At 39.1% G+C, this 12,079-nt stretch overlaps 1 non-coding gene and 1 pseudogene across 1 annotated transcript; both read left to right on the forward strand.

The window, feature by feature from the left end:
* Positions 1 to 1,557: 1,557 nt before the first annotated feature.
* On the forward strand, positions 1,558 to 1,653 carry LOC130471177 (small nucleolar RNA R41). Its single transcript, XR_008931839.1, has one exon. It is a non-coding gene; the product is annotated as a small nucleolar RNA R41 (small nucleolar RNA).
* A 5,275-nt stretch (positions 1,654 to 6,928) lies between these two features.
* Positions 6,929 to 7,064, forward strand: LOC130471181 (uncharacterized; annotated as a pseudogene).
* Positions 7,065 to 12,079: the final 5,015 nt, after the last annotated feature.

A 12,079-nucleotide genomic window follows, 5' to 3' on the forward strand; every position in this document is an offset into this window, starting at 1 on the left:
TTATATTTTGCCTTTATGTTCTTCCTACTATCTATGTTCTTCGGTATATTCTTTCATTTAAAAACAGTGTGAACGGTGAGGATTGTGTACCTGGCTGTATAAACCATATATTGCTCCATTTTCCTGAGTTAAAGCTAAACAATAGGGACTTACCTTTCACATTTTTCACCATTTAGGATCTATACTTTTATTTTCACCCTTTAGGACCTCAAACTAACTTTCCGGCAAGTTAATCCAAGGCTAACTCACCGTTAACCACAACAATCATGCACATATAAAGGAGTTAAAACTAATGTTTGGGGTCCAACCTTTCACAATTTTTATGTTTTAATACCTACACTTTTTTTCACCTTTTGGGACCTCTAACACAAATTATGGCGAGTTAACAATTCCCCAACCCATTATTAACCAAATGAGCAAGATTATAAACAATAAAATCAGTTAGATGCATAAAATACAAACAGAAAAAAATGTAAAATAAAGTCTCAACTCTTGCATTTTTTTTCATTAACACCACGTTCTTTATGTCTATCTTACAAAGAATTAGTAATGTTGAAATATGACGCATCTCATTCGTTGAACACCAAGACTAGCATCAATTTAGACCATGCCGAGAAATAACAATAAGAAAACGTAGACGCATACCAAGTACCAAACAACATCACTAAAACCAGAATAATTTTCACTAACTTTCTATTGTAGAACACGAACTCAGCAAACCTAGAAATGGTGCGACCGTAAATTCATCTGAATAATCAACACTTTGCTAAATCCGATTGGAGATGAAGATAATTCACCAATTTGGATGAAAATCGAAAAAATAAAGTAAAAAGTTGGTCAAATTTTCGACCGAAAAACACCAAATTTAATCAAGAATCTGCTATGAAGGTATGTGAGTTTGAGCAGGGGAGCCGTTGATTTTGTTGGTGGGTTTTATTTTTATTTTTTATTCCGTAATGATTTTTTCAATTGCATTTGAAAGAACTATAAAACGGGTGTTGAAAAACCTAGGGAATAGGGTGGGATTCCTTTGATTATCTCTAACAAGCGTTGGAAATATGATCTATTAGTGATGAATTTGACATTAATTGCCCGGTTTGAGCTTTTCTGTTTGGGTTTAATGGTTATTATGAAATGAGAGTGATATATTAGACAAAATTGAGGATCTTGGGTGATGAAAAATGGAATTGAATGAGCAATTAATTATAACTACAGATTAATTAACATCTAATTTTCAAAAAGAAAACGATTTGGAATTGGATATTCTCCTTAAAAAGTATTGATTTAATTTTCTTCCCTAAAATAATGTTTAATTTCCTATTATTATCTCTATTACATAAGGGAAGAGGGGAGGGGCAATAACGTAATCCCACTTTTGGTGTCCCCAATCAAAAAGACTAATATGCCCTCTACCTTTTTACTCTCAAACCCTAATCACATCCACCGCAATCCTATATAAACCCCATTTCACAACAATCAATTTCATAGTTATCTTCTTGCTTCGTCTTTCTCTTTCATTTTATTGCATTTTCTGTTATTTTAATTTGAAAGAAATTAGAGAAATTGCAATGATGATTCAATACTACCTATTTTCTGAGAAACTTCATTGTTTCTTTGATCAATAATTACCAATGGATCCTTCCGAGCTTTTCTCTCTCAAAATTTTATCTATTTTTCAAAACCTTTTTTTTTTATGAAATTACATTGATTTCTTAATTTTCATATTTTGATACTGATTTTTGATGATATGATTATGAAAATGGAGCGGTTGAAGTGATGAAATTAGAGTCGGAATGTAAAATATGTCGACTAAAATTACAGACTACAATTATCTGATTCAATAGCTCCATTTCCTATTTTTTCTAAAGGCTAGCCAATTTTAGAATAATGCAATCTTGCATTGAAGGTTGGCAATAAAAATATTGGGTGATTCTTTATTGGAGCATATTGGGCCATATATATATTCTGTGTAAATTCATATGTTGGGCTTATGTTTGCCGTGTACAGGTTGTATCCAACGTAGGAGTCTAGCTATTTTGTACTATATAAACATACTTACCATTCAATACAAATCAAGAAAACTTAACCCTAAATAATCTTGACATGGTATCGGAGCTAGCAGCCTAGCAAACCCTACCCTCTCAATTTTTTTTTCTTAGCCGTTCCCTTCGTATTCATTGTCTGGTTCTTCCGCAGCCAACAATTACTCAAACCTATTCATTGAAATTGCTACCTTTTTACATGGAGTCTGACGGTAAGATTGATACCGGTTCTCCGTTCTATCTAAGCTCTGGAGATCATCCAGGGATTACCATAACCCACATTCTGCTACGAGGTGGGAACAATTACATGGCATGGGCCAGAGCTATGCAACTATCGCTTCAGTCACGTCGAAAGTTCGTGTTCGTTGATGGCACCATCACCAAGCCGACGGAGAAAAAGAAACACCTTGATTGGGTTACTGTAAACTCCATGCTTGTCTCATGGATGCTGAAAAGCATGGAGCCCAAGCTTGCTTCCTCTTTGCCTTTCTTTGACAACGCTAAACTATTGTGGGATCATCTAGCCAAGAAATATGGCATCGCTAATGGTCCTAGACTACAGCAGTTACGGGGTGAGATTGTAGCGTGCAAGCAAGGCAAGGGAGTGAGCATGGAAGATTATTACACGACTCTTACGGGCCTGTACGATGAGCTCGTTCAATTCAAGCCTTTTCGTTCCTGCGTGTGTGGGACATGTACGTGTAACCTTGCTGAAAAATTACAATCTGACAGAGATGAAGAGATACTACACCAGTTTTTAATCGGGGTAAATGATGATCTTTATGCAACGGTACGCACGAATTTATTGTCCAGAGTTCCGTTACCAACACTGGATGAAGCGTACTTGGCATTTGTGCAAGAAGAAAATTCGCAGGGGATTGCTATGTCTCAAGTTGCGAAGGAACAAATACAAACCCAATCCATATTTGCCTTACAAGCTGCACCACGTACCAAGGGTCGTTATGATAGGCCCGACAAGTCACAACTACATTGTACTCACTGTGACCGAGATGGGCATGACAATGGTACGTGCTTCAAATTGCACGGATATCCGGAGTGGTATGAAGATATGAAGGCTCGTCGTGCTCGAGGAGGGGCTGCCAGGCCCGGTACTGCACCACTTACTTCGTCTCGTGGCCGTGGTATTCCTCTCCGTGCTCATGCTATTGCGAGCAGTCTTCAAGGGGAGCCCAGTGATGTGTCTGGTACAGCAAGGGGAGCAAATAATCATGGAGAGCCTCACACCCCTGTCGAATACACCCCTGCACAAATTAAAGCTATTTTGGATGTTTTGAATAATAATCCACCGTTGGACAAAATGACAGGTGATTGCTCGGTTTTACCTTGGATTATTGACACGGGTGCGTCCCGTCATGTCACGGGCGATGTCTCTCGTTTGGTGAATAAACGCCCTATCATTACTCCACCTCTTGGCTTACCAGATGGAAGTCACGCCACTGCCACCATGGAGGGCCGAGTGCCCCTCTCTCATAATTTATCTCTTGAAAATGTGTTATATGTTCCTAAATTACACTGCAACTTAATATCGGTGTCACAATTAATTGTTGATTCGTCTTGCTTTGTCCTATTCACTGACTCTTTGTGTGCTATACAGGACCTACGTTCGGGGAGCCTGATTGGGGCCGGTGAGCGGAAAGATGGACTCTATTATTATCGGGAGATTCCAACAGTGTGTGCGGTGACGGTTCCTGCGGTATCATCGTTCGAGCTATGGCATCGTCGCTTAGGGCATCCGTCTGATAGAGTTCTCAAGTTAGTACCTGCTATTAAGAATTTTCCCAGTAATATTGAGAAGAAATTAAATAAGGCTTGTAGTATTTGCCCTCAAGCCAAACAACATCGTGATAGTTTTCCTGTTAGTGATAGCAAAGCTAGTCGAATATTCGAATTAATTCATTGTGATTTATGGGGGCGCAATGCTACTCCCTCTACTTGTGGTGCTTATTATTTTTTGACTTTGGTGGATGATTTCTCTAGAGCAGTATGGGTGTATTTATTGCGTTAAAAAACCGAGGTTAATAAAGTTTTTCGTTCTTTTTTTGCAATGATTGAACGTCAATTTGAAACTACTGTGAAGTATGTTAGGAGTGATAATGGTACGGAGTTCAGATGTATGTTAGATTATTTTGATGAAAATGGGATCATTTTTCAAACTTCATGTGTTGGTACGCCTCAACAGAATGGTCGGGTAGAACGTAAACATCAACACATTTTGAACGTAGGTAGGGCCTTGATGTTTGAAGGCAATCTGCCTATCTCGCTTTGGGGGGAATGTATTTTGGGTGCTGTATATCTCATCAACCGTACTCCGTCTGGCTTGTTGCAAAACAAGACTCCTTTTGAAGTACTATTTGGTACAGAACCAGATTTACATCATCTCCGCGTTTTTGGTTGTTTGGGCTATGCATATAATCAAAAATCTAAGGGTCATAAATTTGCATCTAGAAGTCGAAAATGTGCGTTTGTGGGCTATACAAATGGAAAGAAGGGATGGAAAATGTACGACATGGAAACATCCGAAATTTTTGTATCCCGTGATGTTAAATTCCACGAAACTGAGTTCCCGTTTAATAACATGAGTGCTGAATTTATTGATGTTGATAATGAAGTTGGAATTACGAATATGAATGTTGGTATCAGCCAGATTGATGAGGTTGAAACAGGGTTGGAAATTGGCAATACCCATGGTGGAAATGAAAACATTGGTGAGCAGCCCAATTCTCCTTTGTCTCATTTGGCCCATAATGCACAAAACAATTCCCCCTTGTCTCCAGATGTGGTCCCAGCCGAATCCACTCCTTCCTCTTCTTTGATCTTTCCTGCGGGTCCCACACCCAATCATGACCAAATGATGACACATGAATGTATGTCACCACCTCCCATTGGTCAACAAGCCCATCCATTTTCCCATGAATTGGGAACATCGGCCCAGGAGTCCGCGCCAGTTGATTTGATTGGACAGCAGCCCCAATCTGATTCCCACGAGTTGGGAGATGGTAGTGGTACCAGTGACGTACCTCTTGGTTTAGGGAAGGGTTTTCGCCTAAAACGCCCTTCGGTCTTGCTCAAAAATTATGTCGCACACACTGTACAGGCACCGAGTCCATCGCCCCGTTCATCAACCTCTTCGAGCTCCTCAGGTACTCCTTATCCGTTAGCACATTTTGTGAATTGTGATAAATTTTCCATACGACACCGTATATTTCTTGCAGCTGTAATTGCAGGACTTGAGCCCAAGACCTTTAATGAAGCAATGAAAGACCCTGGTTGGAGGGAAGCTATGCAAAATGAAATTGGGGCACTTGAGGACAATGAGACTTGGGTCATGGAAGAATTACCGCCCGGGAAGAAAGCTCTTGGTTGCAAATGGGTATATAAAATCAAGTTTCATGCTGATGGGCAGATTGAGCGTCTGAAAGCGCGCCTAGTGATTTTCGGGAATCATCAGGTCGAAGGGATTGATTATAATGAAACATTTGCTCCTGTAGCAAAGATGGTCACCGTTCGTGCCTTTCTAGCTGTCGCAGCAGCAAAGAATTGGGAATTACATCAGATGGATGTCCATAACGCATTTCTGCATGGTGATCTTGATGAGGAAGTTTACATGAAGCTTCCACCCGGCTTTAATGTCGGGAAACCCAGTTTGGTTTGTCGTTTGAAGAAGTCTCTTTACGGTCTGAAACAGGCACCTCGTTGTTGGTTTGCTAAGTTAGCTGCATCTTTACGGGATTACGGTTTCCTTCAGTCATATTCAGATTACTCACTTTTTACCTACACAAGGGGCACCGTTCAACTCCATGTGCTCGTGTACGTTGATGACTTAATTATTTCTGGTAATGATGCTTCCGCTATTGCCTCTTTTAAACAATACTTGGGTGAATGTTTTCATATGAAAGACTTGGGTGTGTTGAAATATTTTCTTGGCATTGAGGTGGCCCGTAGTCCGGAAGGCATCTTTCTATGTCAACAAAAATATACTCTTGATATTATTTCCGAGGCAGGTCTTTTGGGTTCTAAACCGGCCGGCTTTCCCATAGAACAAAATCACAATCTTGCCCTCGCAAGTGGTGCGCTTCTAGATGATCCGGAACCCTATAGGCGTCTTGTTGGCCGCCTCATCTATTTATCCTTTACCAGACCAGATTTGGCCTATACAGTTCATATCCTGGCACAGTTTATGCAAGCACCGCGCCAAGATCATTGGGATGCGGCCATTCGGGTTGTTCGTTACTTGAAAGGATGCCCGGGCCAAGGGATCCTTCTGCGGACTGACTGTGACCTAACTCTGACAGGTTGGTGCGATTCAGACTGGGCGAGTTGCCCCTTGACGAGACGCTCTCTAACAGGTTGGCTTGTCTTTCTTGGTGGCTCACCTGTGTCTTGGAAGACCAAGAAACAACCAACTGTTTCCCGCTCGTCTGCAGAGGCCGAGTATCGGGCCATGGCCACTGTTACTTCGGAGTTGAAATGGCTAAAAGCCTTGCTCCTTAGCCTCGGCGTTGATCACTCAAGACCCATGCCCGTGTACTGCGACAGTAAGTCTGCTCTTCATATTGCCCAAAACCCGGTTTTTCATGAACGAACCAAGCACATTGAGATTGATTGTCATTATGTTCGGGATGCCATCCAAGACGGCATTATTGCTACTACTCACGTCTCTACTGATCATCAGCTTGCCGATATATTCACGAAGGCTTTGGGCAAACGACAATTCTTATCCTTCCTCCGCAAGTTGGGCATTTGTGATCCCCACGCTCCAACTTGAGGGGGGGTATTGGAGCATATTGGGCCATATATATATTCTGTGTAAATTCATATGTTGGGCTTATGTTTGCCGTGTACAGGTTGTATCCAACGTAGGAGTCTAGCTATTTTGTACTATATAAACATACTTACCATTCAATACAAATCAAGAAAACTTAACCCTAAATAATCTTGACATTCTTCGTGCCTTTCGAATTCTGTTTGTGTCGATTATGGCCTCGAACAAGTCACTACATTTTCGGTTTCTTTACACTAAATAAATTTGCAATTTTATTTTTATGGTTATTATGCATTAATATCTATTCTATAAGTTAAGAGATAAGATTATTTTCGTAAATTCACTTTTGGTGTCCCTCTTGGAAAAAAATACCCTCTACACTTTCACAAATCTTTCTCATGTATTAAGTTAATTATTGATTAAGAATATAAAGTTTAGTCGTGTCCCTATAATTACGGAAAGAAATAAGGGACTCAATTTCGTCTATAATATGACACGACTAACAGTTAAAACTTAAAAACAAGTCTATATAAAAGGTAAATCAAATAATATTATTGAAAGAGATTAATCCCTTGAATTATCTTAATCCAATAATACACTTATATATTTACATAATCAATAACGTGAGAGAATAATATCCCTTGCTACAATCACGTGAGATATTATTACTCTTGCTATTAATGCATGATTTGCTAAATCATTGCCTAAATATTAATATTACAAGATATATTTACAGAATATATTCATATATTCTAACAATTATAGCCTAGGATAATTAGCTCCATAAATTTCTCCCATAATTATATCCTAGGATTGATTTGTAACAGTTACTCCTGCGTTTTATTTTGTTCATTACGTTTGTCCTTTTACACATTTATTAACGACTAACTAATATGCATTAGGATTCCTTTATTTTTTCAGTTATACAAGGAAACTTACATTTATTTACTATAATCTTTACATTAGTCTGTTTATAAGTCATAAAACTTTATAGTGTACTTTTTTTTTTTAGCTAAAAATGTACTCTTACTTTGAGATCAATGGTCTCTAAATTTTTTAGATGAATTTTTTGAATAATTTTTTTTCTTGCATATTCTTTGTGATGATTAATTGTGATAACACAATATTAATTTTATATGTGTATTCTCGCACGCAACGCGTGCATATAAGGCTAATCATTACTAGTTGGGCATATTTTCTAAGCTTAATTTTCATCGGTTAATGGTTGACATTGATTTACATACAAACCAACCGGTAGCTGACACATGGAATGTTTACCAAGGGGATTAAACTTTTAACTAAGGGGACCAACCTTTTATTTTCTTGAGTTAGTTTCGACCGGAACCTTATACTTAACTACCCTTTTCCCGTTCATTTATTGGTCCTTGCTTGATATATACGGCAATCATCACATTTTAAAAACTTTATTTGGTTATGGACTTATGGCTGTGTTTATATAGATTGGGGATCAATATCGATCAAATGATGATGGTGAACCGTTTAATGCCCGGAAAACCCATATATTCAGCAATTTATTCATTGGGTATTGATAGAGTTATGGTAGTAGTGATCCGGTACTTATGCTTCTCATTATGAAAGAACATAGTTTCATTACACTCTAGTAGTGCTTTCAGATAATATGCCATACATTTAGTTGTAGTCAAAAGTTTGTTTCTATTTGATGAAATAACAGGTTGTTTTTTTTTCTTTTTTTTTGAAGGTCGATGAAATAACAGGTATTTAGGTGGTACCGAACTAGGTATCGGAAGGCTTGTTAGAGCTTATGGGGGGTCACACCTTAGAATGCGTGCGTTTAGTTTTTTTTTTTAGGGAAAAGTCAAGCAGGGATATTATTGCAAATCAAGTTCCACCAAAGTTGTAATACTTTGGGGAAAAGAGTTCATACAAATTAGCTCAGCATTACCCATTGTATCCCACCTTGCTACCAAATGGGCTACCGTATTCCCTGCCCTCTTAACATGAGAAATAACAAAAGCATTAAAAAGCTTAGATAAAAAAGCAATATCATCGTAAATGAGGAACTTTGGAGAAAGACCACCAGTTTCCTTGTCAACAGCCCGTGTAACCATGAGAGCATCTCCTTCAAGCCAAATCCGATCAAAACCGAAGCGCCTTGCAATTTGGAGCCCGTATCTTGCAGCTGCCGCTTCTGCCAACTCTGCATCCCACCTAGCATCAACCCTTTTCACTGCAGTTAGCACCAATTGACCCTTCTCATCCCGCACTACCACCCCTAGGCCCACGTATGCATCATATCAGCAAGGATATGTGCATCAAAGTTTATCTTTAACATACCATTTGGAGGGCACATCCAAGTTGAGACAGAGAGGTGCTTTGAGGGAGTAGAGTGAGAGAATACCCTTTTTGCATAGCTTCCATACTCCTCTACCATTCTACAGAAACCCGCAGCCACCTCGGTTACCTTCATTGACAACTGCTCATGTACCCATTTATTTCTACAGTACCAAATAGCCCAAGCACATGCCATTATACTCCTCAACTCCGAAGTGCTTACTTTGGTTGATAACCATAAAAGTCTACTAGAAAAAGATGTACCAGGGGCTTCATCAACAAGAGTTTTGAAGTTGCTGCCATTCCACACATCCCTAGACACAATGCAATTAAAGAGCACATGAATGATAGATTCAACTTCTACTCCACAGCATACACACAACTCATCGCTAGCTATATGGCGTCGGAAAAGGACCTCTTTGACAGCCATATTACCTTTGAAAGCTTGCCATACAAAGTGATGTAACTTAGGAGGTCCACCTAGACCCCAGACCACACGCCATAACTCCCTAGTCGTATCAGACATAACTGCCAGCTCCTCTTGCAACGTACCCGATCTTCCCAGCCAGTGCCCAGATTTTACAGTGTAGACTCCCAATTTAGATGCCCACCAAAACAGTTTGTCAGGAGGCAAGACATTTGACAATGGGAGTTGTAAAATTAAAGAACTAGTCTCATCTGCAAAGGTGCTCCGTATTACATCCACTCTCCATTCCTTGCACTCAACGTCGATTAGGTCCAACACTGTCATCTCCGGCTCATGATCTTGATTAGACCGAGGGACCAAGACTGAAGTCTGTCCAGGCAGCCAAAGATCCTTCCATACGTACACATTTAGGCCATTTCCAACCCTCCATCTCAATCCATCTAGCAGTATCGCCTTAGCACCCCACATACTCCGCCATGAGTAACTCGGGTCATTTCCTCGATAAGCCTGTAACACCTCGCTATTTTTAAAGTACCGAGCCTGCATCACCGAGTACAACAGAGAGTCTCTACAATTGTGTAGACGCCAAACCTGTTTTGCTAAGAGTGCTTGGTTAAATACTTTTAAGTCTCTAAACCCCATTCCACCCATTGCCTTCGGTCTACATAGAGAGTCCCAAGAATTCCAGTGCATCTTCCTATTAGTTCCATTTGACCCCCACCAAAAACGAGCTAGTAAAGAGTGAATGTCGTCCACTAAACCCTCCGGAATTTTAAAAATACTCATCACGTATGTCGGTATAGCTTGTGCTACTTGTTGACCCACAGGGTTTTGATGATGACAGGCAAACTTAACTAATAAATGTTTAAGTTTCTATGCTAAGAAAACCAGGAGTTTCAGAGCAGGAACAAGAGAAGGCCAAAGCATGTAGACTTGGACAATCAGAGAAACTGATCAAGCAGGCATAAATAAGTTCCTGATGGGAACATGGTTCGAGAAGTTCCAGAGGTGGAACAACCAACATGCGGAGCAGCATGGAACATGAAGACAGGAAATAAGAGTTTATTTTCTAGGATTCATGTAAGTATGTAATAGCGTGAAAGGTAATGGAACAAGGTGTCAAAAGGAACTCGTGGAACTTAGAGTCAAAAGCATCTAAGAGTCAGTGAATATGTTGCATATTATTATCGTAATCTGTAGGGATTTATTTAGAGTTTTGTTTCTTAATAAATCTCTACTTGGTTAAGAGTTTTAGATAATATGCACTAGTTATTTTAGGATAAGATTTATTTTTAAATAAAAGATAAGTTTTAAATTAAATCAACTTTTATTAGGATTCTGATTTTAATTTCATCTTTTATTTATTTTTATCTTACCTGCTTTTGGAAAATAAAGAGTCAAAATTTAAAATACGTATAATGAGTTTGTGAGTGTTGGAACTTGTAATGCAATTACAAGTTCCTGCACGAACGAAATCTCATGTATTTATTTCACGTTTATGAAAAGGTTTTCAGTAAAATATTTTTGCATAAGAAAATAAATAAAAAGTGAGTTTTGGAAAAATATCTCTTGGATTATGTTTTGATAAAACGTTGTTTTTTCTCCAAGTATTTATTTTCTTTTTGTTTCCTATTTTTACTCTAACTGTTTTACTGTAAACGTGGTATAAGTTGTGCCCAAGACTTTGACTGCTTTCTCCCCAAGTTTCTCCCCAACTAGCTGATCATGGGTAAGTGCCTAGAAGTTAGGAAACTTTCTGTTAGTGGAGGAATAAGTGGGATTATGGTTAAGTCTTGTGCACGCTATAAATAGAGGCTTATATCTTCATTCCAAAGTGTCTCACTTGTGTCATTCCATAAGGGTTGGCTGTGGAATAATGTTATAGAAGAATATGTTTTTCATTCCACATTTTTGAGTCAGTTCCTACGAGTTCCAAGTTCCTACGAGTTACATGTTCCCCATTGGTTTTTCACGTGCTACATTCTAGAGGGATACTAATCAATTATCCATCATCAATATTTTGAGAGTTGGTCAAGGGTTGAGTGAACTCTTGTAATGGGGAATTGGTCAAGGGTTTGAGTGAATTCTTGTATCAAGTTTTGGGCTCGAACTTGAGTGAGTTCCTGATGTGTATGGGGCAGGAACGTGAGTTAGTTCCTGATATGTATTTGGGTAGGCTTTGAGTGAAGTCTATGAGAGAAGCAGAGAGGCTTTGAGTGAAGTCTAAGAGTCAAGAGAGACTTCTAGGGAAGTCAGTGAGAGCGTAGTTGTTTGAGGGAACAACTATTGGGAACTTGAGTTCGTAGAGGAACTCAAGTAATGGCCAAGTTTCTTATAGGATTGTAACTGAGTTGTTGCCCCATAGTGAAAAGAGTTTGAGTTGAAATCCCTAGTGGGTCGAGGTTTTCTTTCCAGTTGGGCCCTGGAAAGTTTCCTCGTAAAATCTCTCTTGCATTGTTTCTCTACTTGCTTATGTTCTTTATAATTCCGCAAAAATTGGCTAGCAAGTTCCAT

This window comes from Spinacia oleracea, chromosome 3 (genome assembly GCF_020520425.1).
Source record: "Spinacia oleracea cultivar Varoflay chromosome 3, BTI_SOV_V1, whole genome shotgun sequence".
Classification (NCBI taxonomy): Eukaryota; Viridiplantae; Streptophyta; class Magnoliopsida; order Caryophyllales; family Amaranthaceae; genus Spinacia; species Spinacia oleracea.